At 48.0% G+C, this 27,359-nt stretch overlaps 1 protein-coding gene across 3 annotated transcripts in view; it reads left to right on the forward strand.

The window, feature by feature from the left end:
• The window catches only part of TSPAN18 (tetraspanin 18), a 137,216-nt gene that overhangs the window by 24,499 nt on the left and 85,358 nt on the right, over positions 1-27,359 (forward strand). For all 3 annotated transcript variants that reach the window (XM_084777649.1, XM_084777651.1, XM_084777650.1), the window contains exon 2: positions 776-852. The gene's annotated coding sequence lies outside the window, so the exon portion shown is untranslated. The remainder of the gene's footprint in view (positions 1-775; positions 853-27,359) is intronic.

Raw genomic sequence — 27,359 nt, forward strand, 5'->3', positions numbered from 1 at the left:
TTCTCCGTGCCCAGGGTCTTCAACCCTGAAGTATGAAGGCTTTCTTGTGGTGTCCTGGTCTCTGTCTGAGGTGGTATGAAATGGCGGGGCCTCCACTGTTCAGTTTAGCTCAGTTCTTGTGGTCAGAGGGTCACATCTACAATTGTGTTCCCATCTCTCTGGTATGGTAGCAGTACACTTTGTTTACTTTATTCATCAGTGCTGTGACAAGCCAGTTCCTGGGACTAGCCTAAGCGTGGTTAGCCAATGTGTCCCCAGGTTGTGGCCAATTTTACCTTCCCTGTAACTTCTCCTCAATGTGACAAGAGAACTGGAGAGGCTGGGCTTCTGGGCCATACGATGGAGCTGAGATGCCACCTCCGCGCCCTCTCCTCTGGTTGCTGATTTCTTCATACATAGTACTTGAAATTATAGGTCTGCCCGAAGAGCCTGCATTCATCGGGTGATGGTGGCCTCCCCTTTCTCCTCAGTTATCAGAAAGCCTTTGCAGCTCAAAGCAGAGACACACACACTGGTGTTCTGCTCAGCAGTTTAGTGTCTTGGGTGCATGAGTCCCGGTGGTCTGGGGCTGGCACGGGAAGACTGGAAAGATGAAAGATGCCATCCTGGGAAGCTTAGGCTCCATGCTCTGCTCTGGCGGTCCCTGCCTGGTACTGGCTCAGGGGAAAGGGGAGCCTAAGGCGAGAGTGTGTGCAGAGAGTGTCTGGGCAGAAAAGACTCCGGAAGCCATATGCATGTGTCCCACTAACACTTTCTTTCCCTTTTCTCCCTGTAGAGTTGCCTGAAGCCACCACGGGGAGACTTCGAGGAATCTCAGATCCTTCCTCGATAGGAAGTGGACAGCTGGAAGAGGTAGGGGTTTCTTGACATCGTGACAGTGGCCTGGCTTGTTCAGTCAAGATAGCCGAACTTCTCATCTGCCTCCTGCCCTTCTGACCACACTTCTGAGGGAGGGAGGGTCTCTGGGCTCATTGCCCTAGGGGTTCATGGTAGGGGAGGGCAGAAACAGATGGCTGGGAGTCCATCCAGGAAGCAGGAACTAGCTCTCAGAGGAGGGCACAGCTCCCACAGCCCTTTCTGGTCACCCTCAGCATCCCCCTCAGTCTGAGGACTGTGAGGAGGAAGCAGCCACATTGGGTTGACATTTAACATCACAGGACTAGTGTCTGTCCTTTTGTCCATGATAATACTGTATATGACAAGACTGAGTTCTGCCTTTGGGACTCCAAGACCCCAGAAACTCTGGGTGATCTCATAGAAGGTCCCTGAATGAGTAGTTGAGGCCTACTGTCTCCTGCCCAGCTGTGGTCACTAGTGTACTCCAGGGTGCGATCTTGGCACTATTTCTACCTGCATTTTAAAAGAGAAGAGAAAACCTGTTGTCAGAGAGGTGAGACCAGGGTCACAAAGCACTGAGTGACAGGGTTGGGTTTGAATCCCTGACTGAATGGTACCACAGTTCTGGGCCCTTTCCTCATTCTGTGACTACTTGATGCTGACGATGAAAGTAAACCTATTAACTAAATTGCCTGTGTGAAATTCTGGTTCTTGAGAAGCATGGAGGTAGTTTGTTCTTTTGCTGCAGGGGTTTCACGATTTAACACTGGACTTCTTGTAAAATACCTGTGGGCCTGGGTTTTCTGTTCTTAAAACCAGTAGAGTAAGCCGGGCGTGGTGGTGCACACCTTTAATCCCAGCACTTGGGAGGCAGAGGCAGGTGGATCACTGTGAGTTCAAGGCCAGCCTGGTCTACAAAGCGAGTCCAGGACAGTCAAGGCTACCCAGAGAAACCCTGTATCAAAAAATAAAAAAAGAATGGGAAGATACAAGTGATGGGATAACAATTGAGTTGTAATTTGAATAAATTAATATATTTTTTAAATCTAGTAGTATAATATCTTTTACATTAGCTAGAGAGAGATGAGATGAGGAAGATTCTAGAAGTATCCCATACAGTTCCTTGTGAGAGGCCCTCTACCGCTTTCCCAAAGCCTAAGGTTGTTGTCAGTAGGGCATGGTAAAAGCAGGCAGATTTGCTGAGCAGTGGGCTGGTGGCATTTCATATCTAGTTGTCCTGCCATCTGTGGCTGGTTAGCACCCGGCCACTTTTCTCATTACACCGGCCGTTCGATTTCTCGGCCTTTTCCCCCCTCTCTTTGCAGCTGGATGTTGGGGGTTATTTTGGCTGTGACCTAAGGCTTAGTGACAAGCAAATGCTGGGATCGGCTGAGCTTCAAGTGGCTTTTTGGCATCTGCAGCTTACAATTCTCTAGCTCTTCGACCTCCAGTGGTAGCCTCAGCCTCGATCCCCACAGGAGGCAGATGTATGCAGAGTCTGGGTCAGTTTCTTTTATCAGAGGCCTCAAGGTGTTGGGAGAGAATTTGCCTCCCCAGCCATCCTTCAGGGAGAGTTTCCTACCCATAAGTCTCTTCACACACAACAAACACCAGGAATTGTCACTGGGTCACCCTCAGGAGGGAGTCAGGAACCCTGACAGTTGAGTCTGGGCTCTACTCCAAACAGACAAATGTTAGTCACAGAAAAACAAAACAAAACAACCCATAAAATGGCCAAAAAAGCAACAGGTGGAGGCCAGGATTGCATGGCACTACCTTGTTCTGGGGCCTAGCTATATCTAGCAAGTGAATGGCAACTCATCTCTGAAAAAATCTAATAGCACATACCTCTTTGCACTCATGCGGTACATACTCCTGAGGCCAGCCCATTCTGCCCTCTCAACCCCTCAACCGTCCTATAATCTCAGCACTGTTATCAAGTGTCGTGAGGGAAGGTGATAGCCAGTGGGAACTGCCTGTTCTACTCGCTTAGAACAGGGGCAGCCCTCTTGGGGTCCTGTGGCATCTCAGAGGACCCTCCTAAAAATACCCAGGCTTCCGGATGTAGGAGTGGGTGTTTATCACTAAAGAGTGATGCTACCCAGGAGACACATGCCTTTTCCTGTGCCTGGTCTAAAAATGGCTGGGAAAGGGGTCTGGCTTGTGTCAGCAAACACACAGTTCTGATGTGCTAGGGCTCAAGGCCACCAGGGTGTGAGCTGCCTTTCCTGGCTTCTACCCCAAGATGACATCTTACTCCCAGTCATGCTTCCTGCGCCCTTTCAGCAGGTAACTGTTGATTGTACCAACACCCAAAAGCCAGCTTCATAAGTTTCCTATGGGTGGGGCCATTTGGAGCCTCAGAGAAGTGGTGACTTGCACCAGGGCGAGTGTCTATCAAGTGGTTAGGGGAGAACTCAGCATGGGCCTCCTGCTCCTGGTACTGTTTGCTGAATACCCAAAGGGCGCATTTTTCACGCGTGGTGACAAGCTTCCCTCATTCTCTACCCAGCTTTGTACAATGGGAATGGGACAAAAGAAGTTCCCATCACTCAGGAGATCAAGACGATCAAGAGAGGCCAGACTTGGCTTCGTGATAAGACCCACCCTCCAACACTCCCCCCTCCCCCACCCTGCTCTGCCCTAAGATCTAAGAAAGGAGCAAAGTGAGTGATGGAGACCCAGCTGTGGAGGCAGAAGTTGCTCATAGCCTCCGTTTTGTCTGTTGCTGTTGTTCACATGTTCTTTAGTGTCCTGTCCAAGAATCCGTTAGCAAAGACAAGGTCTTGAAGCCCCACCTCTATTTTCTTCCAGGAGTTTGTAATTCTAGCCGTATACTTAGAGAGTTGACCCCTTTGGGGGTACTCGTTCTCCTGTGAGGTAGCGAATGGCAGCTGTCCCAGCTCTGTCTGCTGTAAGCACCGTCCTTTCTCCCTGATTTCTCTGTTACTCTTGCTGAAAATTAATCAATCATGGACACATGAGTTTATTTTTATATCACTCTTTTAGATATGGGTTCGTTTCTTGACTTTGAACTCCATTCCATTGGTCAGGTATCTGTCTCTACATCAGCTCCTTACTTTTTGGTGACTGTGGCTTTGTCATCGAAGGCTCACTGCTGCTGTACTTCAAAGCTCCCCAGGGTATCCCAGTGTTCAACCAAGGTTGAGCATGGATGGGCTTTCCAAGCATATGAGATGGGGGCATCTGAGAGGCTGCTCAAATGGAGAAAAGAAGGCATGGGTGGGGAGGCTGTGATGGAGCTGAGGAAGGCTGGAAGGCTGATAGATCAAGTGTCCCAGACTCCAGAAGACCTTGGAATTGGCAGGTGACCATGACTAACTCCCTTCCCACCCACTATGTGATTTGGTGTAAGACTTAAATGTTGTGAAAAGTCTGCCTCCCTGTGTGACATTGACCAGATCACACAACTTCTCTGAGTTCTGTCCCTGACTAAAAGGTGGATTAAAAACTCCATTCCTCTCACAGAAAGGGTGGGCAGGGGTCCAATGGGCAAGTACGCAAAGAGTTGGAGTAGCTTGAAGGTTACTGAACAGATTGAGTCTCTACCTTGGGACTCTCACTTCACCCTTAGGGATTTATGCTGCTGCTGCTGCTGCTGCTGCTGCTGCTGCTGCTGCTGCTGCTGCTGCTGCTGTTGTGAACTGGCTCTAATGGGTCAGAACATCTCTGAGCAATAACCTTTGTGCTCTGTCTACCTGCCTTGAATTGGCTTCCTGGGGCTGCAGAGGACAAGTGTAGCTAGTTTTCTTCACACACTTGCCCCAGCCTGCTCATCTGCTGGTCCAGGGGCCCCAGCTACCCTGGCCTCCCTCTGGGATGCAAAGATAGATGTTGTCTTGACTTACTATCCACCTTCTTCTGGGCAGGCTCACTTCTCTCTTCAGCCTTAGAGCCTAGGTTCTGACCAGCCAGGAGAAGAAGCCGTATGACCTTGATACAGGATGTGATATTGAGGTGTAGTGATTCTCACATCCTCATGGGGGTCCAGCTTCCTCACTTTGTATTTCCAAGGTGCAAAAGGAATCCACTCTGACAGTGGACACACTTGCCAGTGGTTCATCTCTAGGCTTGAGGTGGACATACTTGCCAGTGGTTCATCTCTAGGCTTGGGGGCACAGTGCCATGGAGAGAACTCTAGCCCTCCCCCCCAACCTCTCCACTTTGCTGGCTATCAGCCTGGGTGATGGTCTCAGCTGGAGAAGATGTCCATGGGTAGCTATACCTTCAGGGCAATGTCTGTGATGACAGAGCATCAGTGTTCCCAGAGGGTGATGTCACTGTCTTGCTGCCAGTTCCACACCGCCTGCATTTCTCCCATTTTGACCCAGGGCCTCGAGCCAGAATGTTGCTACGTGAGGCATCTTCCAGCCTCATCCCTCCTATATCTTCCTCCTGGCTCTATGCCTGAGATATGTACATTAGGGATAGAGTCTCAACACCCAGGCCTCCTCACTTACCCTAGTATCTTCCAGAACTTTCTAGACTCAGGCTGGTCCTATGTGAACCTATAACTCACAAGAGCCTCTATCGTTTCTGCCCCTTTTTGAAGGCTTCCAGCCCCAGTCTGTACCTTCTTCCCTTTACAAGTTTAGGGCTGCTATTTTGTTTTTTGTGCCTTCTAGATTTATTTTATTTTGCATGTATGCATAACATGTGTGGCTGGTGCCTATGGAGGTCAGGAGATGGCATTAGATCCACTGTTGTGAGCCTGCCATGTGAGTACTGGAAACCAAACCCTCATCCTCTGGGAGACCAACGGGTACTCTTAACCACTGATCCATCTCTCCAGCCCCTCAAGTTCAGATTTAAGCCTACACAAAAAAAGATTCACTGGTGGCCACACACTGGTGGTCGCTACAGGAGACAAGCCCAGTGGACTTTCTGCCTGGGTGTCTCCAGTCTCCAAGTCCCTGGCCTAGTTGTCATGGAGTCAGGCAGGCAAGCCTGCTTGTTCACTGGGGTCCCCATTCCAGGACATCTTGAAGAGATAATAATGTCTTCATTTCCCCAGTGAGCAAATTGATTCTCTCTGTCACACAGCAGTGATGAGCAGACACTGCCTTGAGAAGCTGCTCCTGTTTAATAATGATGCAAATCCAAGCCATGAATCACAGCTGGAGAAGGACTTCAACTGCGGACTGAGTCAGATGAGGACTGCATCGCTAAGGACCATGTCCGCATCAGAGAAGGGTAGTGACTGGCTTGAGGTCACACAGCAAGCAGCAGTAGAAACAGACTTCATTTATAGGTCTCACATGCTCTGCACCCAGCTGCCTTTTTTTCCTGGTGAAAAGGATAAAATAGAATATTGTATTAAAGGGCCTGCAAACAAAGGAAGAAGCCTGGCCCAGCCTAATGCAACATTGCGAGCCACTCTCTTTGTCATCTGTCACTGCCCCAAGAGCTGTTGACTGGAGTGGAAGGCAAGCAACCCACCCCATGGCATGAAGGAAAGACCCTGTGGGATCAGGAAGGAGATGCTCTCTGGAATTTGAAGCTTGCTTTCATTCATTTTTTTAAAAATGGATATTGCTTACCAGAGAATTTTCAGGTTCATAGCAAATTAGAGGGAAGGCAGGGAACATTCTAATATGCCTCCTGCCACCACAGACACAGCCCCCCCACTGAGGGCCATGCCTCATTGAGACTGTGTCATTGTCAATAAATGCACACAGACATACATGTCACTGCTACACAGTCTGAAGCCTATGTGAGGATCACTCACATCTGGTCCGCGGGTTCTGATAAATGAAACCAAAGCTGACTCCATTCTCCGATTGAAGCACCCACAAGGTAATTTCACTTCCCTGGGGTCGTCTAAGCCTCACATGGTCACTCCTCCCTTCCCCCTGCCTCAGCACCCACATATCTTCTCATGTCTTGACAGCACTGCCTTTCCCAGAGTGTCTCATGACTTGAATCATAGTCTAGGCAGACCACTGAGTCCCATGCACTGCCATTGAATCTGTATCTTCTCATGACCACAGAGCTCACTTCTTTCTGGCTTGCAATCCCCTGTTGGACCAGGTAATCTAGGGTTTGGTTTTTTTTTTTTTTAATGTTTTCCTCTAGGACTTGTATAGTTTCATATTTTATATTTAGGTTTGTGCTTCCTTTTGAGTTAATCTTTGTAAATGGTGAGAAGCCTTTGTCTAGATGATGATGGTGGTAATGGTAGTCGTAGCAATAATGGTGGTGGTGACGATACGATCATGGTGGTGATGATGGCTGTAATGCTGGTGATGCTCGTGGTGGTGATGGCTGTAATGCTGGTGATGCTCGTGGTGGTGATGGCTTTGATGATGATGGTGATGATGATGACAACGATGTGGTAGTGATGATAATAGTCACAGTGGTGGTGATGGTGATAATTGTGACAATGGTGACATGGTGGTGATGGCGATGGTTGTGATGATGGCTGTGATGATGGTAGTGATGGTGATGATGATGATGATGATGGAAGTGATGCTAACAGTGGTGATAATGATTTATGTAGAATATCTAGTTTCTCTAGCACTACTTGTTGAATAGACTCCTCTTTATCATGTCACATTTTCTTCTTTTCCAAATATCAACCAACACAATTTATGCAGTCTATGTCTGCACTCAGGTCTGTTCCATTAGCCAATCTGTCCATGCATTTGCCAGTTCCATGTGGTCATGATTACTCTAGCGGTGCAGTATGTGTTAACATCAGCAGTTTCTGTCCACCAACCCCTATTTATTAACGCTGGATTGGTCATCCTGGTTAATTGGGGATTTATTTTTGCCATTCTTTGTAAACCCTAGAATCAGTTTGTTATTATCCACAAAATGTCTTGAGAGATTTTGACCAGATTCTACTGAGTCTGGAGCTCCAGTTGGAAATCCCTAAGGAGTGGGAAGCAGTGAGAACATGGCTTTCACTTTTCTTTGATTCTTTTCATCAGAGTTTTGTATTTTTCCAAGTTGATCTTGTTCGAGCCTAAAGTCTGTATTTTGTTTGGGTCTCCGTAGAAATGGCTGTCTGTTCTTTAAAAAGAGATTTACTTTATATGGATGTGTGTAGGAATGTGCACGTGTGTGAACGTGGATGTGGCACAGAGACATTGGCTCTTCTGGAGTTGAAGTTAGAGATGGATGTGAGCTGCCCCCTGTGGGGACTGGGAACCAAACTCAAATCTTCTGCAGGAACAGTCTGTGCTCTCAGCCCCTGAGCCATCTCTCCAGCTTCGTTTTTCAGTTTCAAATGTCATATGTTATTGCTGATATGTGAGAAAGCAGTTGGTTCAGCAGTGCTATACCTAGGTGTGTTAGGCAGGGCTTCCCATGAGAATGAAAACAAGAACCAAACGGTGTGTGTGTGTGTGTGTGTGTGTGTGTGTGTGTGTGTGTGTGTGTTTGTGAGAGAGAGAGAGAGAGAGAGAGAGAGAGAGAGAGAGAGAGAGAGAGAATGGTCTTCTGCAAAGACGAAGGCTGGAGAGTGCTAAAGCGAGCTCTTGAGAAGCTAGAGATCCAGCAGAACTAACAGCAGAAGTTTCCATCTGGAGGGCAGGAGAGGAAGGAAGGAGAGCCAGTGACCCCAGGACATGAAGTCAAGCTGGTAAAGTCTTTTCTCACTTAGCGTCTTAGTCCATTTTGTGCTATTACAAGATACTCAAGGCTGGACAGTTTACAGCTCCCTGTCCCTTCTTGAGTAGAGGTTAAGAAGCCCAAGACTGGGATGTCAGATTTAGGTTTAATTATTGAGAGAGGATCATGTCTCCAGGAGGAAATGCTGTGTCCTCACTGGTGGCAGTTGGAGAGGCAAGAAGCGCTGCTTCTGGAAGCACCTTTAACAAAGGCCTTACTCCTACCGGTTAGGAAGGGTCCTCATGTGCTGCCAGTCTTCATTATCTTCTCACAGCCCCTTTGTTCTGTTTGGGTCTTGAGTGGATTGGACAAGACCAGCGCATCCTGGGGAGCCTGTGTGCCTCACCATGTCCTCCTCCTTCGCAATCCAGTGTTATCTCCTCCACCAACCATTCAGGAAGATGCTGGGAGCTCTACATCCCAGTTAAGTGGACATAGAGTTCACCCTGGGACTGAGTGCTTAATACCCACCTTTCTGCACGAGCTTGTCTTCAGCCATAGGGATGGTATGGGACAGCTTCTAATGGGGCCCTGAAGTGGGACTCAGATGGTCACATCCTCCATGAGCTTTGTATGTGGGACCTTGAAGGAGAGCATTATGACCCACAACAAAAGAAGATGAGAAGGCTCAGCTGATAGAGGCACTTGCCACTAAGTTTGGTGACCTGAGTTTGGTCCCTGAGACCCACACGGTGGAAGGAAAGAAACGACTTCCCAAGTTGTCCTTTGACCCCCACATGTGTACTGTGATGTGCAGGATCCTACACACACACACACACACACACACACACACACACACACACACAAAGTAAAGAAATAAATGTAATTTTTAAAGGGGGAAGGACAAAGCCACAAGAACCAGTGAATTGATATTGCTTTGTTTTTGTGAGACAGTGCCTCCTTCTGTAGCCCATGCTGGTCTTGAACTCACAACCTTATTGCTTCAGCCTCCTGGGGGCTAGAATTGCAGACATGTGTTGCCACATCTGGTTCAATTAACACTTTAAAATGTTTATTCTTATTTATGTATAGATGTTTTCCTGTGTGTGTAATGCAGCACATGTATATAATGCCCATGGAAGCCAGAAGAGGGTGTTGGGTCCCCTGGGAACTGGAGTTACAGACAGTTGTGACAGTGACCTGTCATGTGGGTGCTGAAAATTGAACCCAGGTCCTCTGGAAAAGCACAATCCTCATGACCACTAAGCCATCTCTCCTGTTCCTGAATTAACACTTCGTCATTACACTTATAGATATTTTCACACAGAGAAAAATATGTTTGAAGAAATTCCTGGAAGCGACACCCACACGGTTCAGTACCTAGTGCACATGAGACAGTAGGGTTGGCAGCGATCCAGTGTGCGTGTTCTCGTCCCCATTGTCACTGTGCTACTGTTTATGTGAAAGCTGCCATTTAGCTGTAGGATAGTCAGCCCCACGGGAAGCTCGGATGACTCGGGCCCTTTGCTCTGGAAGTGAGTACGCACCTCTGAATCCACGGCTGTTGGTTCTCTTGGAATGTATGGGTGTGCTCTCCATCATCACCACACAAGCGCAGTGCTCTTTAAAGGCTGAAAGGCCAGGCAGTGGCAGGGCACATCTGTAATCCCAGCACCTGTGAGGTTAAGGCAAGAGAATGAAGAGAGCTCTAGTCCAGCCCATGCTACATGGTCAGGCCTTCTTTTATATGTTTTTATTTACTGTTCATGTATATATACATACATACATACATACATACATACATACATACATACATATGTTTTTTGCTTTGTTTTGTTTTCTCAAGACAAGGTTTCTCTATGTGGTCCTGGCTGTCCTAGAACTCTCTCTGTAGACCACGCTGGCCTTGAACTCAGAGATCCACCTGTGTCTGCCTCTGCATCCCAAGTGCCAGGATTGAAGGTGTGTGCCACCATGCCCAGCTACATTCATGCATATGTATGTGCACATATGCATTATGAATACACAAAGCGTGTGTGCATGAGTGTGCCAGGGCTTGTGAGGAAGGTGTCTACTTCTACTCTAGTGCCAGGGATTGTACTCAAGTTATCAGACTTGAATTGCAAGCTTCTCCCAAGCAGAGCCATCTTAGCAGCCCACAAGACCCGCAAGGAAAGAAGAATGAAGAAAAGCAGGCAGGTTAAGCTACACAGACATATTCTTTGAAAGTGTCCATACATACTATTAAAACCTGCTCGAGGCTGCAGAGATTGCTTAGACCCTAGCTCTCACAAGGTCATTCTCAAAGTGTTTTATCCATGACCCTGCTCAGAACTGTTCTCTTTGGTGTCAGGTATGGTTTTGTTTTTAATTTAATGTGTGGGGGGAGTGGAGGGTGTATTATATGCACCATATGTGTGCAGGGGTCCGTGGAGGTCAGAGGAGGGGGCATTGGATCCCCTGGAGCTGGAGTTACTGACAGTTGCGAGGCACCATGTAGGTGCTGGGAACCAAAAATGGGTCCTCTGTAAGAGCAGTAAACGCTCTTGATGGCTGAACCATTTCTCTAGTCCCTGGTTTGAGGTTTGTTTTAAAATCCCATACATACAAGACTTACTCTTGTTTCTGGTCCCCTGGAAGGACAGCCCACTGCCCTCTTCCTCACTAGTAATGGAGAAATAGCTCCAAAGGGTCCTTGCAGGAGGATGGGTGGAACCAGGTGAAGGCAGGGAAGAGACTTGTGACTGAGTCCTGTCATATGACTGTAGAACTTCCTATGCCTTGTCCTGGAGATGAGCCCTAAATTGGTATCTGTTCAGCTATAGCTTCCTATGGGCAGTCAGTATCTTGGGTGCCACCTTTATGTCTGGCCTGATGTTTGAGAAACTGAGCACAAAGCTTGGTCCCCAGAGTGGCAGATTACCCTGGTGGCCTCTGGGAAGTCAGTCCCACCTGCTTAGCTCAGTAGGTCGCCTATCCTTGCCTCCTCCCTCTCTCTCTCCCTTTCCCCTTTCAGCATAGCCCTGTATGAAGGCAGCTGTTTTAATTAAAGATTGCATGAACTCCAAGAGATAAGGATCCAGGGTCCTCCTCCCCCTCCCCCTCCCACTCCCGTTCCCCACCCACTCCTCCTCCTCCTCTTCCTCCTCCTCCTCTTCCTCCTCCTCCTCCTCCTCTTCCTCCTCCTCCTCCTCCTCCTCCTTCTCCTCCTCCTCCTCCTCCTCCTCCTCCTCCTCCTCCTCTTCTTCTTCTTCTTCTTCTTCTTCTTCTTCTTCTTCTTCCATTTCTGCCAAGACTCCTCAGAGAGTCATTTCAGTAGGAAATGTCCCTCTGGAGCTGAGATCAACTTCAAAGAAAGACTTCTTAGGAACTGTTGAGCCACAAGGCAGGTGTATTCCACAGTAGACCCTGCGGCTGGAGGATGAGGTGCTGAGCCTGTCTTCTGTCTTGCTCTCCAAGTTCTCTGGCTTATTCTGTACCCTACAATATCAGTCTGGACAGTGGCTCTAGAGAAAGGCAGAGGACACGATGACAGAGGGGTTCAGGCCAAAGACTGGAATTGGGATTGCCTACTGTCCAAATAGCATCCAGCCCGTGCATGTGCCTGAAGCCTCCAGGAGGCAGTGAAGAGAGCCAGAACAGCTCTGGCTGCTTCCTTCAGAGAGGTCCCTGTGACCTTTAGGAAGTCCTTAGCACATGGAGACTGGCCAGGCCTGGCACTTGTGTATCAGGAATCTCGATTACTTACCTTCTTTTCCTCCCTCTCCCCTCACAGGCATTCCTAGCATCTCTTGGTGTAGACATTCGAAACCTCAATCTCCGGCCTCAAAGTGCTTGTTATAGGTTAGACCACCAGGGTGTTCTCCAAAGATAACAATGGTTGCGTGAGCATGTCTGTTATTGTTCAGGCAGTAAAACAACAGTTGGGAGCTTGGAAACTGCAGCAAAGCTCTGTTGCTCCCCTCTCAGGATGAGAGGCCCCTTCCTTTCCTGCCTTTGTTCACTCTTGCCCAGGCGCAGCTTCCATGGAATCCTGGCTAGAAAGGCCTTTCTGTTGCCTTCCTGCTTTTCCGCACTGCTGTCTCTCACTGCAGGACAGTGTGTGTGCCTGTATCCCAGCAGAGTGCAAGGGCCCCTGCAGCTACCTGGAGCCACCCACTTCCAGCAGCCACCATTGTGTGATTGCCTCTTGAGAGCCTTTCCAGATCTCCTGCACAGAGTCACAGATGCTCCATCAAATGTGAACTCTATACAGACAGAGAAGACATTTGTACATGTGTGATTACATGAATGTTCGAGAGCGTATGTATGTGTGTGTGTGTGTATGTGTGTGTGTGCGCGCGCAAGCATGCCTGCACACACATGTGCACATGTGTGTTTGCCTGTGGAGACGAGAGGCCAGCCTCAGGTACTATTCCTCCTTAGTACCATACACTCCGATTTTTGAGGCAAACTCTTTTCTTAGAACCAGAAGATCCACTTAGCCCCCAGAGATTTTCCTGCCTCCACCTCCCCAGGGCTGAGATGGCAATCACGCTGCCATGTCTGGCTTTTTACACAGAGTTTGCGGGTGGAACTTAGGTCCTCCTTGCATGATGTGCTGGCAAGTTTTATGTTAACTTGATACACGCTAGAGGCACTGGAGAGAAGAGAGCCTCAGCTGAGAAAATGCCTCCATAAAATCTGACAGTAGGCAAGCCTATAGGGCCACTGTGAGTGTGGGCTTACCGCTGACCTGGTAGTCCTGGGTTCTATAAGAAAGCAGCATGAGCAAGCCAGTAAGCAGCTCTCCTCCATGGCCTCCACATCAACTCCTGCCTCCAGATTCCTGCCCTGTTCGAGTTCCTGTCCTGACTTTCTTCGGTGGTGAACAGAGATGTAGAAGTGTAAGCCAAATAAACTCTTTCCTCTGCAAGTTGCTTTTGGTCATGTTTCATCACAGTGGTAGTAACCCTAACTAGGTCACATGGCAAGAATCTAACAGACTAAGCCCAGGAAATATATTTCTAGGATAGTTAGCCTTGGGCAGTATTTCCCATGAACTGTTTGGGAAATTCATGAAAAGATTATCTGTTGTTTATCTGAAATTTAGACTTAACCCAACATGTTGCATTTGATCTGGCAGCTCTATCTTTGGAGTATCTTTTTGCCAGTATATTATCCAGGTTTCGCTACTGTAACAAATGTCTGAGATGAGCCACTTATAAATGAGGTTTATTTGGGCTTATAGTATGAGAAGTCTCAGTCCTATGTGGCTGGCCCTGTTGCTTGGGGTTATGATGGGGCATCCTGGTGAGACTATGTGGCCAAGCAAAACTGTTCACCTCATAGGAGGTGGAGGGGAAGCAAAGAGGGGCAAGATTCTGGTAACCCCTCCAAGGACACACCCTCAGTGGCCTGAAGACTTCCTACTATCTTCCTGTTCTTGTTAGTTGGTTTTTTTCAAACTTGACACAAGCTAGAGTTATCTTGGAAGAGGGCATTACTTGAGAAAATGCTTCCATCATATTGGCCTGTAGGTAAGTCTGTAAGGCCTTTCCTTTTCTTTTCTTTTCTTTTCTTTGTTTTTCAAGACAGGGTTTCCCTGTGTAGCCTTGGCTGTCCTAGACTCACTTTGTAGACCAGGCTGGCCTTGAACTCAGCGATCTGCCTGCCTCTGCCTCCCAAGTTTTGAGATTAAAGGCATGGGATGATTGATGTGGGAGGGGCCCAGCTCACTGTGGATGGTGCCATCGCTGGGGCAAGGTGGCTGGCAGGGGTGGGTGTGTGTGTGTATGTGTGTGTGCGGGTGATTCTGACTTGTATCATAAAGCAAGCTAAGCAAGCTGTTATGAGAAGCAAGCCAGTAAGCAGCATACCTCTATGTTCTCTGCCTGAGTTCCTGCCTTGGCTTCCCTCAGCGATGGATTGATTAGGACACAAACGATGAAATACACTCTTTCCTCCCCAAGTGGTTTGTTGGCTATGGTATCTTCATCACAGCAATAGAAGGCAAACTCTGAAAGCCCTCCCACCTCCCAGGAGTGCCAAGTGCCAAGCCTGTAGCATGCAGGTCTATGGGGTCATTCCATATCCCTTTGGAAAGGCCCTGAGAGGAACCTGAAGGTAACTTGTTAGGGATCCTGGGGCTGTCTTGAAGACTTTTCTCAACACAGTCAGACTGCAGGCTTCCAGCAGGAGGCTGGCTTTCTAGTGGCCCCCTTGGTGGGGGATTTTCTGGGGCCCTTACACACTTGAAAAATTTCAAGAGGCAACGGAATGTAATCATGGGCGCTGTAGTTAGTACAGAAAGCCTGTGGCTGATAGATTTTCTTTCCCATTTCATGGGAGAACTATCCCTAAGTTTACTGCAGCTTAGCACACTTGGGGGTGGTCACTGGGTCTTTGAGGGTCCCCTCTAAGCATATCCTCAGTCTCCTTTTGGTAGCCTCCAGTGACTGTGTTGTTTGGCTTGCCACATACTGGCGTCAATTAACCCTGCCTCTTGGAACTCTGGGTTGCTGCCTGCAGTGCCCACCATCTTAGGTGAAGGCAGAAGCAAAGATGGTTTTTCTCCTGCCATGCTGGTTTGAGGAAGTTAAATCCTGGGCTGAAAAGCCCCAGAGCAGTGGTTCTCAACCTGTGGGCATGACCCCTTTGGGTGTAGCTTATTGGATATCCTGCATATCAGATATTTACAATTCATAGCAGTAGCAAAATTACAGCAATGAAGTAGCGGCAAAATAATCTTATGTGTTGGGGTCACCACATCCTGAAGGGTCACAGCATTAGAAAGGTTGAGAACCACTACTGCCCTAGAGGTTGGTGACATCCTTCTGTCCATCAGTGATTTAGTTTTACTTCTGTGATAGCTTTTGGATGTTAAAGACGTAAGCTAAGTGGAAGATGGTTAAAAGGCAAAAACGCTAGAGGAGGCTGGGGAGACAGGGGGCTGCACTGAGGCTAAGTGGATCTTCTGTTTAACTCAGGGTTAACTAGGACACTCGTTTGATTCCAACTCTGTTGTTGCCAATCTTTCGAAAATGTATTAGCCTGCTCCCTGGTTTTCCTAAGTGCACCATAATGACCATAATTGAATCTCTGTGCTGGCAGAGGATCCTTTGGGGGGCGGGGGCAGGGGGACACCACGGGAAATGTCAGTCTTTGTGGAGTGGTTCAGGCCTGACTGGAGGAGCCTGCAGGCGTGGGTGATGCAGTCTGTGTGGTGGGGTCGCATTCATCTCCCTCCATACCCTGCACCACAGGCTCAGGAAGGGCTTTAAGACCGCTGTGTGGATGTGGAAAGTCAGGTTATCCTGGTGTTTGCCCCGCTGGCCACATCTGGCTGGTGAGAGAGCTGAGCCTAAAGCCAAAAGTAGTGGCCATGATGTTGGCACAGAGAGAAGCCTTGATACTTGAATCCAGGAGAGCCATGAACTCCTGGCCTTCCCTTACTTCCTCTGTGAGTCAGTTCTATCCTTGCAGAGAGGTTACTATGCTAAGATGACCCTGTGAGTGTGCTGGACACCAGGGCCTTTGTATATTTCAAGAGATAAAGCACCCCTCCCCCACTTTATCAAAAGCATGCCTGTCCTGGTGTTCTGTGTGCATCCTCCAATGTCTCATTTTTGCTTGCCTTCCTTCTCTGTGGCCTGGTGGGGTAAGATCCTGCAGCTTGGGTGGCAAGTTTAAATTGGGATTCTGTCCCTTCTCCCTAGACAACTATAGTTGTAGGCCTGTTTCTTCCGTAAAATGGGATTCCAAAGTGACCTGCCCTGCCTCCAATGGCCACCGTGAGGATTCAGCCAAGGATGATTGATTCTTGGCTACTATCATGGCTTAGGCAGCATCACCCCAGGACTTGGTGAAACAAGTTCTAGTCCCCAAGCTTCCATGGGTTTGACTCACAATGTGAAGATGCCAGAGGAGAGGGCTTTGGTTCTACACCCCGCCTGTTCTGAGAGGAAGGAGACATTCAGCTCCTGACCAACTAGCTTCCTGCCAGATCCCTGCACCTCCCTCCAACCTGATCCCAAGGAAAAGACTCCCCTCTCTGAGAAGGGACTGTGAATAATTTGTGACGGGCCCAAGGCCTGCCTGGAAGACTTTTTTTCAACAAGGCCCAACTTTCCAGCAAACCCTGTGCTGGCCCTCTCGTAACCCCTCTGCTAGGGAGCTTTCATGTACCTTTCCTAGGGCCTTGAACTTGGAGCATTTAATTAACAGCTCCCCCACCCCCGCCCCATCCTCCTTATGAAGGTACCCAAGGAAGGCAGAGGTCTATCTGTAAGTGACCTCTGACTCTGTCGAAGGTGAGGGATATTCTGCCAAGAGAGAAACTCAACCAAGTGAGTCCACTTGGTGTGGTCTCTTGTGGTGCTTGCTCAGCTACTCCTGCATCGTGTGAGTAAGTCTGCTTTGGAGTATCTACTACTGATTGGCCTCCCCAGGACTATTTAGGGATGGGGTAATGGCACCACACAAGCTACTCACTCTAGGCATGTAGCTCAGTGGTTAGAGTACCTGCCTAGCACGTCCAAAGCCCAGGCTTCCACCTCCAGTTTTGGGTACGAGGTGTGGTGGTGCCTAACTCAACCTGTATCCTAGCCCTCAGGAGATGGAGGCTGGAGGACCAGGAATTTAAGGCTATCCTCAGCTACAAAGAGAGTTCAAGGTCAGGGTGGGCTACTGGAGACTGTTTCAAAGCAAACAAACATACACAGTCACTGTGGTGTTTTATGAGAGGAACACTGCCTGCGTGCAGAACACCTACATTGCCTTCTTTATTTATGCATTTATCTTTAATGGGAAGGCTGAGAGAAATTGCATGGTTTGTGAATATTTACAGGCAAATTACAAGGAGGAAATGAATTCGCTCTTGTCTCCCACTGTTAATAGATCATGCTGGTTCCTGCCTCCCACATTCCTCCCTCTTCTTTCTTGCAGTTCCTTGTAGTCTTTTCTGCCAGCCGCAGAGGGGGCAGCTGGGTAGACGTGATGACTTGGTGTGCCCTGCGCTTATCGAGTGTCTACTGTATGTGGATATACAGACAGGGGATACGTTTGTATGAGCAAAGCTCTAGATATCTCTGCACAGGATCCTGGGTGACCAGAAGCTGGTGGCCTAGTCATCTTGTGGCTGCTACCTTGCTGGAGGCCACCATCACTTATGTTCTGAGCACTATCACCCAGGTTACAGGAGGAGCCCTTTGCTCCTCACCTGCTTTGGGGAAAGGAGGGGCACAGCTTTTTTTTTTCCCTCATGCAACTCCAGTTGATAGAGGGTTGAGGGGAAAAAAAGATGGGGCTAAACGGGTTTTCTTATTTTTGAGAGAGAGTTTCATAAAGCTCAAATTGGCCTTGAACTCAATATGTATCAGAAGATGACCTCAAGGTCATAATCTTCCTGCTTTTATTACCCTAGGGCTGGGGTTACAGATGGGTGTCACTATGCTGGGAATGGAACCCAGGACATTGTTCATACTAGGCAAGCATTCTACCAGCTGAGCTACAGCTACATCTCTGAGTGGCTTAAAAGGAATGTTTTAACATCTTTAATCAGATATTGAACATCCAGTTCCTTCCCTGTGATGCTTTGGCACATACCTATGTGCACACAAGGATACAGGTGCCCAATAAGCTTCCTGATTGATGATGGACATTGTGGTTGTCATCTTTACTGTTTCAGGTGTATAACAGCACACAGTAGGTCAACATATCTCTGTTGAATATTGATGGAATCTTCCACCAGAGCATAATATAGCTGCAATGTCTTGTGACAATACAGGGCTCTAAAGGTTCTAAAGTGGGCCCAGAATTCCATACCTGTCCATCCCACAACCTTTTGTTCCCTCTCCCCAAAGAACTACAGACCTCACTGAGGTGGTGACCTGGACAGTGACAGCACAATCCCCTTTGACTTTGTACAACGTGATATTGGGTTTCCATCAGCCCAGAAATCTCTCCTGGCAAAAATGAGTCAGTGGGTAAAGGCACTTGCTGCCAAGTCTGATGGTCTGATTTCAATTGGTAGACCCCATATGGTGGAAGGAGGGAACTGATTCCAACAAGTTGACCTCCACGTGTGTGCTGTGGCATGACAGGAGTGCATGCTTGCACATAAGTAGCCTCATAAATAAGTAATTTTGTTTTTAAATTGAAGACGTTTTCTTCCATCCCTTTCCAATCTTCCCTTGACCCCTCCCCAAGGACAACAGTGTCTTTAATTCCTACAGTCTAGCTCTATCTGTTCTAGAGCATTCTGTACATGCAGTCCTACAGCAAGCACTGTTATCTCTGGCTTCCAGAAGTCAGCTCAATGTTTTAAGACTCGTGCTGGTTGTTTTGGGCATCAGTAGCTGATTCCTTCTTGCTGCTGAGTAGAGTCTTCCACTCTGTGTCAGTAACAACTGGCTTATCTACTAGTGTTGGTGACCTTTATATTGTCTCCTTTTGGGGCTACAATGTTATTACACTTCAATGGAAATTGAGTCCAAGTCTGCTCTTGGAGACAGACTTTCTCCCCACCGGTTGGTAAATGTCTTAGAATCATAATCATTGTATCAAAGATGAAATACAGGCTTAAGGTATTAAAAGATACTTTTGAGGTGCATTCTAAAGTGCAGGTAGGGTCTTGGACTCCCACCTGTGCCTTCTGGAACCTACTCAGTCTCTGTGCCTCCACTGCTTAGCTCATTTGTGGCTAGCTTTTTCATATTCTACCTTCTACTAGTTGCATTGTTGTAGCACTTTGTGTTTTCATACTGTTATTTGTCCTTTAGACAAAGTCTTGCTATGTAGCCCAATCTGGAATCTTCCTGCCTCAGTCTCCTGAGTACTAGGATTATAGGTCTGTGCCACCATGCATAGCTCTATCTATCTATCTATCTATCTATCTATCTATCTATCTATCTCTCAATCTCTCTGTGTGCATATGTGTATGAGTTCACATGTACACAAGTGTGTAAGATATGTGGAAGTGGAAGGCAGAGGTCAATGTTGGAGCGCCTTTCTCTATCACTCTCCACCTTATTTTTTGAGGCAGGATTTCTCCCACTGATTGCATAGATAGGCTGGCCAGTGAGCCCTAGAGATATACCTGCCCCTACCTTCCCAGCACTGGGATTAAAGCACACATTGTGGAGCTTTTCAAGTGGGCACTATAAATCTGGCCTCAGGCCGTTAGGCTCACTCAGTAAGCACTTTTGGAACTGGGTTCTCCCTACTTCCTGTGTTGGCTCTGTTTAGCTAGTGATAATTAGCATGTTTGCTACTCTTATTTTCTGTCGTTTGACTATTTTCTTGCCTAAAATAATCTGTCCACTTGCCTTCTATGTAGTTTTTATTCAGGCTGTTGTTTTATGGTTAAGGGAATTCTTCAATTTTTCAAAGAAAATATAGGGAACACTCTTTAAGACCTTGTAAGTAGGCAAAGATTTCTTGGGCCATTAAAAACAGTAACCATAAAAAAGAAGATTCAATAAATTGGACTTCATTAAAATGAAAAACGTCTGCACAGTGTAAGGAAATGAATAGGAAAACCACAGACTGGCAAACAATAACCACAGTGTGTGCATCTAGATGCCCCAGCACTGTTTCTGAGCTTGCTCATACAGGTACTTGCCTGGTCCTTTTACAAATCTTATTCCCTGCACATACGAGAGAGCTCTACAGAAGCTCTATCCAGCATGGATGGCCTTGTCAACTCCCTAGCTCTCTGAATTGATCCAAACACCTTTGCCATGGCTATATGTTCTGTCTCTTTTCTGCATCATCTGCACCAGGATCCTGTGTCCTCCCTCCTAGACCCCGCAGCATCTCCCTGCTAGGAGCTGGCCACACACAAGCTGTTTCCTGGAACACACGGTCTCTGTTCTCTAGGCTTACTCTTTGGCACCTTCATCAGGGAAGCCTTCAGGGACCCCAGGAGCATAGTGTTGTAAGAGGGAAAAGACACAACCACTGTGATTGGCTTGAGAGAAACTGAGGCACATCTTAGAAAGTAGATGGTTTAATACAGGCATGAAGTGGGGTGAGCGTACTGATGGTCAGAGGCTCGTCCTGGGACAATCCTCATCTTAGCTGTCAAGACCTGGGAAGGGGATAGAACAACAGTTGATCACCAAACAGCCATTTATTTCCCATCTTTACAGTAACTGTGTTGTTACCTTTCCCCCAAAGTCCATCGGTGTTCCCAGCTCTGCCTTCAAACTGGGCTGGACTTCATGGTGTATACTCTCCAGACACTGTTGCTGTGATGAAATACCTAACAAAAACAACTTGAAGAAGGGAAAGGTTTTGGCTCACAGTCTGAGGGTACCCAGTCCATCAGGGAGGGGAGGGCATGGCAGCAGGAGTTTGAGACAGCTGGTCACATCAAGGCCCCCCCGCAGTCAGGAAGCAGAGAGGGATTCAAGCTGATCTTCAGGCCACTTTCTCCTTTTTATTCAGTCCAGTGGCCCCAGGCCTATAGGATGATACTATTCAAATTCAGGACAGATTTTTTTCCTCCTCAGATAGTCCTCTCTGGAAGCATCCTTAAAGAAACACCCAGAGGTGTGCCAGCCAAGCTAACAAGTCTAACCTTCACAGGAAGTCAGGGACTCAGGCTCTCACCGCTCATGTTTATTTCAGCTTCAGGAAGTGTCGTTGTGGTATTCTTTGTCCACTGTCTGCTTTTCTCTCTGGACAGTGGACTCTGAAGTTAGCCAGTTCCTCAGCCCTGCTCTCTGTGTTTCAGAGCTCTCAGCTGTGCCCATAGAAAGGGCTAAGAGAATCCCAGCTGATCCAATGCTAGCACGTAGCCACCTGCAAGCTGTAGGGAGCGAGAACCTTCTTCCTTTGGAAAACTGAGGCTGAAGGTGTGGAGGGGGCAGCTCTCACAACAGGTACAGGGAGGGTTAGGAAGTGGGCAGGGAGTTCTATGGTAGAATGACTTCAATCCTTATTCTAAATTATTCACCAATCATGCCGGCTTCGAATGCTATAAAAATTCAGAATACTATATAAATAAAATGTATCATTAATAATCTCAGTGGTGCTTTTAATTGTCCTACACAGGGTAACAAGATGAAGTGTTGAGCTAACTCACAAACGAAGCAGGCACTGAAATCAGGTGGAACACAGGGCTTGAGAGACACCATGACTGGGCAGGCTTCTGTTAACCATCCACAATAAACAAAAGGGAACTTGTGGAGTAAAGCAAGAGACACACACACAGGCCCCTCAGCCAGGAGTTCAGGAGGGACAGCTTTCTTTCCCTAGTCAGAGTTCACTTGGGAAGTACACGGCATCTCACTGCTTTCACAGCCTCTCCTGGTTTGTGTTTGAACAGCAGGTCTGGGTGAGTACGCCTATTGTAAATTGAGTTGCAGTTTTTAGATGCCAGTCTTGAAGCTAGTGAAAAAAAAAAAAAACCCAGAGAGGGGAACTTTAACTCTGATGACAAAATTTTCCTTTCTTTATGCACCCCGCCACCCCTTAACACTATCATTTCTCCTCAAACACCCCCTTTGTCTTTCAGCCCACTGCACCCCGAGGGGGTTTTCAACTTTCCACAGAATGTGTGCGGCTTTGGCACAGTGGGCTTACAGTGTTCATAATGTTGCCTTTGTTTGGAGGTTTGCCCTTCCCTTTCTATGGTGTAGACATTGCGGTATTGACTGGATTCAACAGGACTAGACTTTACATTCTTTTTTGTTTGGAGCAGGGCCTTATATAGCTCAGACTGGCCTTGAACTCACTATGAAGATGACCTTGAACGTCTCCTGCCTCTACTTCCCCAGTGCTGGGGTTACAGGCGTGTGTCACCATGCCCAGTTTACTCAATGCTGAGGTTCAAATCTAGGACTTTGAACGTGATAGGCATGCCCTCTACTACTGAGCCATACCTCCAGAAAGCCCATGGGAAAATGACACAGTATTTAGTGGGCCATAGCCCCCCTCCCCTGCCTTTTATGGAGAGGTCAAAATTTAGAGCAAGGAAATAGAAGCTGGCTGGGTAAATTTTGTCCTTTTTCTTTTAGGGGCTACATGAGGGGTCAGAGGCCAGAGATCAGTTACTATTTGGCAGGTTGACACTTCAGAGAGCAGGGTTCCAGGGAACAGCCTTTTTCCTAGGACTCCTCCTCCCAGGGCACTGTGATTATCAGTGAAGTCATCTCTGGAACCCTCGCTGTGTATTGTCCCGTGGAGCTTTCTGTGACAATAGGGTACTCCAGATGTGAGCTGCCCAACCTGGAGCCACTTGCCATGTACAACACTTCTGACCAGTAAGACACAGGGACAGCCCATTTACTTTGTTTAATTCTCATTTAATATTAATAGCCATACAGAGCTAGTCACTTCAGTAATGGACAGCAACATGAAGGAGGGATATAGTTCCATCCTCTGGTGGCACAAAGATAGTGGCTTTGTTTCTGCCATTCTTGGATGAGCTGGACAGGAGTCAGTAGGTCACAAGCCTGGGGGTGAGGTCACATTCCTTCCTGCCCTGCTATGGATAAGAGTAAGGACCAAGTGACCAAAGACTCTGGCCATGTGTCTGGTTTGGCCCCTCTGAAACATATCCAGGTCAGCCCCTGCCTTTCATTCATGGGTGTGACTTCATTAGAGGTTCTTTAGTTCTGGTGCTTCCACAAGCAGAGCCTGGATCACCCGAGACACTTGGCTTCCCGGTTCCCAACAGACACGCATCATGGGTGGGGAATGAGCCAACCACCCAAGTTCAGATCTGTAAAGATTTTCTTTTAGGAAGTCATGGAAGATAAACCTTGAGGAAGCTGGAGAGCTTTGAGGCCAGCCCGTGATGCATAGAAGGCTGGCTGCCCTTGAGCCATTTTCTCATGCAGGGGAAGCGGGCACTTGAGAAGGCAACAGTATTGGTGATGCTGATCTGGAAGCCATTCAGGAGTGGGGTGCATGCCGAAAACAGGAATTATGGTATTTGGGGAATGAGAAGAAAAATATTCCTAGAAGCAGCAGGAAATGTCTTTATTTTCAGTCTGTCAGCGGGGCGTACTGGGAAGGGGGCAAAAGATGATGCACGTTTAAGTTCTAGGGTCTTGGAAAACAAGCACTCTGTTGTCTCTCCATGTCTTATCTGTCAGGACCTTGCAGGGTATTAAGGACCCTGAAGTCCCCTTGGATCCTTATCCTGTGACAGAGTCTTTGCTGCTTGTTTGGGGAACCTGGGGGCAGTGGGGACACAGCTCATGTTCAGGAGAATTAACCTCCCAGGGTTTTCTGGGTGGTCAGGTAGCCATCATCATGCATAAGTTTTCACCCTGTCCCTGAGTGTGGGACTTCAGACACCATGGACTCAGTGCCCTTGGTTGCTCCCTGAAGCAGTAAGTCTGTGGGTCCAAAAAGAGCAGAGCTGCTGCAAAGTGTGCATGAGTGTGGTGTGTTTAGCATACACACTCCCTTGCTCTGAGCTATAAGAAAGCAGAGAGACAGAGACAGACAGAGAGAGTATGAGAGAAGTCTAAGGATATGTCTGTGATGCTTTGAATAAGAATGGCCCCAGTCTGAATGCCTGGCCAAAGGGAGCTGTACTGTTAGGAGGTGTGGCTTTGTTGGAGGAAGTGTGTCACTGTGGGAGTGGCTTTGAAACTTTATAAGCTCAAGCTGGGCGCAGCGTGGCACACAGTCTCCTTCCGCTGCCTGCAGATCAAGATGTAGACCTCTCAGCTCCCTTGTCTAGCACCATGTCTGCCTGTGTGCCACCATGCTTCCCACCATGACAATAATGAACTAAGCCACTGAACCGTAAGCCAGCCCCAATTAAATGCTTTCCTTTATAAGGGTTGCCGTGGACATGGTGTCTCTTCACAGCAATAGAAACCCTACCTAAGACAATGTCCCAGCCTGGCACTGAGCCAAACAGAGTAAGACAAGCCTGTGAGGTTTCTAAGTGCGCCTTCCTGTCTGGGGCACAGCCTTCTTACCCTGGATGGACCCACTGGCAGCTTAGGGAGGACTTTGGCAGCTGATGGCCGCAGGGGCTGCTAGGGGCTAATTCTGTGTCTGTCCTGTTGAACAAATCAGTGTTGTATTTGTTACTTTTCTCATTGTCGTGACTAAAAGACCTGATGAAAGCAACTTAAGTGAGAAAGGGTTTTCTCAGGCTTACGGTTTAAGAGTGTAGTCCATGTCAGAGAGGGAACCTGAGGCATGCAGTCACATAGCACCCGCAGTCAGGAAGTAGAGAGAGATGAAAGCTGGTGCTCAGCTTGCTTTCTTCTACTTATTAAGTCCAGAACCCCACCCATGGGATGGTGTTACCGCTATGGGTCTTAGGCTGCAGGGAGTGATGTAAGCCAGCCAGCCTCAGTAGTGCATGGCTTTTAAAGCAAAGGGCTGGCTCAGTGGAAAGTCTGGGGCTAGCCTTAGACTTACTCATTGAAAAACATTTATTGAGCACCTTGTGTGCTGCGGAGCATCTTCTGACTCCTAGAGTTATAGTCGTGGGCAGAACAACCCCCTCCATGGAGTTCTACTCTCCTCAGAATGCCAACAGCTCAGTGTGGATTCAGTGTGAATGAATTCATAGACAGCAAATACCTCCCCATATGTTATGCAATATCATGCATTTACAAATCTATGTATATAATTAAATATCTATTCTTGACTTATCTTAACTATGTACAAATATATTGAAATGTATACATATATGCATCCCCAAGGACTGTGATGAGGGATGATGGTAAATGCTGGTTTCTTCTCTGTGGGCTGACATCTGAGCAGAGACAGCCTAATCATGGTCTGTGGCATGGCTGTGGGCAGAGGGATGGCTTGGAGCCCTTAGGGTTGAGAACAGTGACTGGGTATAGAGCAGAGTGTGGGGGTCAGGTAGAATCAGGTGAGGAGGAATTAACCAAGGCTATGCAGGTCCTTGCAAGTGCTCGTGGGGCTGTGGTGTCTGTCTTGCTGTTGGGCACACAGTAGGTGCTTCATGCCTGCAGTTTCACACACTCATTCTGTTTCTTTGATACTTTCTCAGTGGCAGTAAGAACTTGGTGATGAAGATGAGTAATGTCCTTGGGGTTCATGGAAGAAAACTGGTAGTGGTCCACCATGGAGGAGGAGTGATGTCATGGCTTCCTGGCCATGGTGGGACAAGGGTTAGCAAATCCTCTGAAGAAGATGCCTTGGATGGTATTGAAGGCCAATAGACCTCATCCTGGGGAAGAACCAGGAAGACCTCCAGCAGAGTGGACGGACAGCACATGTCTACACCAACTGAGCAAAGGTGTAGCTTCAGGGAAAGGATAGATCTCAAGGCAGCAGGAATCCAAGGTTTGTGGCCTGTAGCGACACAGGAGCTGTGGCTGGGCCAGGCTTCCGACTAGGCATGTACCTGAGAAGTGGAGCTGGAGGCAGGGATTATGAAAAAGGATCTCTAAGGATGAAGTCTTGGGTTTTGCCCCACTACTGGAAGTGGGCACCCCAAAGCCCTTCTCATTCTCTGCCCCGAGGGAGCAGCCCAGACCCCAGGGTCTTCCTGTTCAGCAGTGACAGGTGGGGACCCTGTGGACCTTCCAACTGAGGCTGTAGATCTAGCCTTATCTGCTGTGATGACTTAATCCATTAACCCTCGGTTTCCTCCTCTGTAAAGTGGGCATCATCAAGTTGGCTTCATGGCAGCACTGTTAAGAAACACTAGGAAGTACCTAGGCAGTGCACAGGAAGCTGGTGGACTCCACACTCTCAAGTGATGAGGACAGGCTTATACAAAGCTGGGGTCTGCCTGGTTTTTCATCTTCTACCTTGCCTCTCTCCAGTCATTTGACTGCTGCCCCATGGCTGAGGCCAGGGAGGAGGCTGTGTCTTTAAGTGTTCCAAACCACACTGAAGTGTTATGACAGCATCTCACAAGGGATGCTGTTTCCATGGCAACCTCACACTAAGATAAGCAGGCTGCCTGTATTTTTTTTTTCCCTGAAAGGTTGAGGAGCAAGGAGATGAGGGAATCAGGCAGGCTGTCAGCGGGTGGGACTTAAAGACAAGAGCCACGTCCATTAATCTACAAGCTCTGATTGCTCCATCAGAGAATGAATGCAAGACATTTGCTATGGGAGAAACAGGGGCCCCTTTCTGGCACCCCATCTCATGGGCCTGAGCTGGGGCTGCCTCTGGATATGCAAAGAGAAAAACAAAGAGAAGGCCACACTTGCATTTAGTTTAAGAAATCATAATCCCTTAGACTTCACCACTCACACCAAGAGCTTCCCAATATTTCGGAGTATCTGGCCTGCAGAGAGAGACTTCCTGTGTGTGTATGTGTGCGTGTGCATGTGTGTGAGTGTGCTGCTTATTTGGGGCGGGGTAGGTATTAACTCTAAGTCAGGTTCTGCTACTGACTTGGGGTTAGATGAGCCCCCTAGGTAGCCGATAGATGGGGAATCTGAGACGTAAGACGATTCAGCCTCCCCAGGACTCTCTGGCTAGGGGGTGAGCTCTCCTAGCCTGTTTCCTCGTCTATACAGTGTATGATAATGCAAACATTCTCTTTTACAGCAAGTGTGAGGACTGACAGAGAGGAGGAATATGCGTAGCAGGTTTTGGCACACAGTAGGTGCTTAATAGATGATCATTACTAATGTTTATTATAATGAACTGGACCCAGGAGGACAATGGTGCCATTTGATACAGTGTTGAGTGGCTCTGGGGGAACTGAGGACATCAAGGCCTGTCCCCAGAAGCTGCTTCCCTTTCTCCCCTCCCCCTCCCTGCCCAGTTCTTCTTCGCTTGGCTCTTAGGATCAGACCTAGGTTCTGGCTTTTGCCTCCACTCACTTTATTTCAGCATTTATTTATGTCCCCATCTCTTTCCACCAGCTTCTGTGCTGGAGTGCTCCTCACTGACGCTCTCTGATGGGAAAGAGTTTTGATATCACCAAGGGTGTCACTGCCATCCACTACCCACCCCACCCACCCCCAATCCTGATTCTGCACGTGACTATGCTT

This window comes from Acomys minous (genome assembly GCF_964271855.1).
Source record: "Acomys minous genome assembly, chromosome: 3".
NCBI lineage: Eukaryota > Metazoa > Chordata > Mammalia > Rodentia > Muridae > Acomys > Acomys minous.